Source organism: Hipposideros armiger, unplaced genomic scaffold, assembly GCF_001890085.2.
Source record: "Hipposideros armiger isolate ML-2016 unplaced genomic scaffold, ASM189008v1 scaffold_130, whole genome shotgun sequence".
Taxonomy (NCBI): domain Eukaryota; kingdom Metazoa; phylum Chordata; class Mammalia; order Chiroptera; family Hipposideridae; genus Hipposideros; species Hipposideros armiger.
Genome location: NW_017731480.1, coordinates 3383858 through 3386950, shown reverse-complemented (window position 1 = coordinate 3386950; position 3093 = coordinate 3383858). Strand labels below are relative to the sequence as shown.

The following is a 3093-nucleotide window of genomic DNA, read 5'->3' as shown; positions in this document are numbered from 1 at the left end:
GCCTTCTTTCATCTATTGTCCCATATTTTATCCCATCTTTCACTTGTATCACCAGTATCTCCCTCTTTACTACTTCTGCCTTCTCAAGCTAAATATATGCTTAAGTTACCTTTGTCTTAACAAAATGAAAGAAACAGCAAAGACAAAGACTTGCCACCTGAACAGGTTATATTACTCTTGTTTCCTTCTCCTAACCATCAACTTTCTCTCTGTTCTTTGCAATATATTTTGGTGTGCTATTACTCTACTAAAATTACTATTTAAGACTTTGCCTGTAATCTCCCCTTCTAATTTGCTTCTGTTTCAGAAACAAATAGAATCTGTTTGTTTTTGCAGAATTTGATATTTTCCTGAGCTTCTCATTCTTAACTCTCTGTCTGGTCTTTTTATACCCTTCTGTTTTGACATTCCTGCTAAGTTCATCTTCCTTAAATTTAGTCCTGAACATACTTCCCTAATCAAAATCTATCAATGGCTTCTCATTTGTCTATGAAGTTAGTGTTAATTTTCCACCAATGTGAGTTTAAATCTTTCTACAAGGTGTTATCATTCTACTTTTCTTGACTTACGAGGTGTGATCAAAAAATAACCTGAATGTTTAAATTAAAAAAAAATTATTACAGTAAAAGACACATTGCCATTAGTCCCCCTCAAAATACTCCCCCTCACTTCCAACACACTTAATCCCATCATTCTTGCCACTTTCTGAAGCAGTTCTGGAAGTCTTCTTTCATGAGTGTCTTTAGTTGCACTGTCTTGGCTGCCTTGTTTTCTGAGTCAATTCAAAACGTTCACCTTTTATGGTCATTTTGACTTGGGGAAGAGCCAGGAGTCTCATGGTGCCAGATCCAGTGAATAAGGTAGATGAGGACACACCATAATTCCAAATTGCCATACCAGAAGCAATGTGTGACACGGAGGATTGTCATGATGGAGGATGAAGCTGTTTGCCCATTTCATGTTAATTCGTTGTTCATGATCCATGATTTATGACACTCTTTAAAACATACCTTCTATTTACCATAGCTCACACCTGACTGACTGCACTGAACAAGCTGAAACTTGTCACATACTGTTACTAAGGTTCGATGTACCGCTTTCCGTATTGGAGATCCCTGCCTTTCCGTTGGATGGCACTCAGCAGTAGCATTCACTGTATTTTGTTTATCACACCTTGTATCTCTCCTGACATGTATCTAAAAACAAAGAGAGTAATTTCCCTTTTGTGCATGTTAGCAGATTTCCCAGTCTTGTCTAATGCCTCTCTTCCTAAAATTCCCTTTCCTAAATTGTTGCCTGTCAAAATCTTATCCTTTAGTGGGGAGTGATTTCAAATGCTTTCTTCTTTCTGAAGCATTTTCTTATCCTACAAACATGATGTGGTCTCTCCTTGCTTTGACCTCTATTGCCGGGAGCCATCTGTGCCTCAGTATCTGACATGGCCAAACANCTACCCGATATTGAATGCGGGCAACAGATTGTTGAGAATGAATTTGTGGAATCACCTGGAAATGCTTCTAAAATTATATGCCAATGGTATGAAAGAACTGTTAGATACTGTCTGTGTGACATTTACAGATGTAGGAATTGTGGACCTGATATTTTTGCATAAAGCGGTGAAATTGTGAGTAGCAATCAAATGTGGAATTCTCAGAGCAGCTCAGTTCACCGAAGGGAAGATGAGTATTGAGCCCAAGATGGTACTGTTTCCTTTGCTAAGCCTTTGGGTCTGACCCTACCTGCTGTGACATAGAAGGTGTCTATCATAGGACTGTTGAAACTAAAGATAACATAATTACCCTCTGTGGCTGAAATTTTAATTCTTTTAAATTCAGATCTCAAAAGATGGGATCTAGGTAGATGGTGTTAAGTTAGCCCCTTTGCAGCTTCCAGCCTTCTCCTGAAGATAGGATTAGTTTAAATGTTTGAGCAAATATAGCTTTAATTGTTCATACCCACAGCCAAGCTCCTGATCACAGGGGGACTGCTTCAAAGGCTGCAGGTGCCCTGGCACTTTTTATTATAATACATCCCCTGCAGTAGAAACTTCCCGACATTCAATAACAATTATTCTCTTACTTACTTGAGGCAAATTTAATGGGGAGGTTCAATTTTAACCTTTCTTACATTGTGGGGCAAGTCTTTCTCTAGGGCCTGGCAGACCCATTAAACCATGAGCACTGTGGTACTTTCAGGACAAAGAGGAACACCTAGCAGGAGTGTTGCAAATATTACATGCTCTTTTTCCTTGCTGCCAGATGGATAATTTACATTCTGCCTATGGGGCCCGCAGATCATGGTGTTACTTGCTTAATTGCCATAATCTGTTAACCATCTTTTTCCAAAAACAAGAGACATCATCCTTCTATAGATGTGTTAAGAGGTCTCCTGCAGGTCTCCCATAACAGTCTCATTATCTTTCCCTGAAATTTTAAGAAGTGCAGGATTTTATAACTTCTACTTGCAGACTTTTAAGAGATTCAAGCTTTGATTCAAGTTCCAATTCTGTGACTTAATATTTTTATGACCTTGGGCAAAGTTACTGAACCTCTCTAATCTTACGTGGTTCTCAGGAGTAAAAGGGGAGAATCACTAGTATTCATCTCACAGGACTGTGAGAATGAAATGAATAAGGCATAGGAAGCACTTAGCCCAGGGCTTCGCTCTGGTTTAGAACTCATAAAATGTGGGCTAATCTCTTCCTCCTCCTCCTTTCTTTCCTCTTCTTTTTCCTTCTCAAACAAGTATGAGTCTACATATTTTATTACCACATCTCTATCTTTAATATTTATGGGTTTTTTACTGCTTGTTCCCAAATTATTATCTTCCTACCTCTTCATTAGTCGACTAAAGAACATGAGCTTGTGGGACAGCCGTGGTGATTCCAGCTGAAACAGACATGAACCCTGATTGGAATGCAGTGAGTGCCAGTCACCCTGTCTCTTTCTGGGGAGCATCTTCTGTTTAACCATTACTCTATATAGAGCGACTGGTATTGTGCACAATGCATCTCAAAAATAACTATTAGGGAAGATTTTATGAAGTGGCACTACATTAGATAAATAAGGGCCTTCTTTGATCCCCATGGTAAAC

The 3093-nt window shown here is 38.9% G+C and overlaps 1 protein-coding gene across 5 annotated transcripts in view; it reads left to right on the top strand.

Moving 5' to 3' along the window:
- LOC109386246 (formin-1-like) overlaps positions 1-3093 on the top strand; it is a 115635-nt gene that overhangs the window by 31098 nt on the left and 81444 nt on the right. The window lies entirely within an intron of this gene.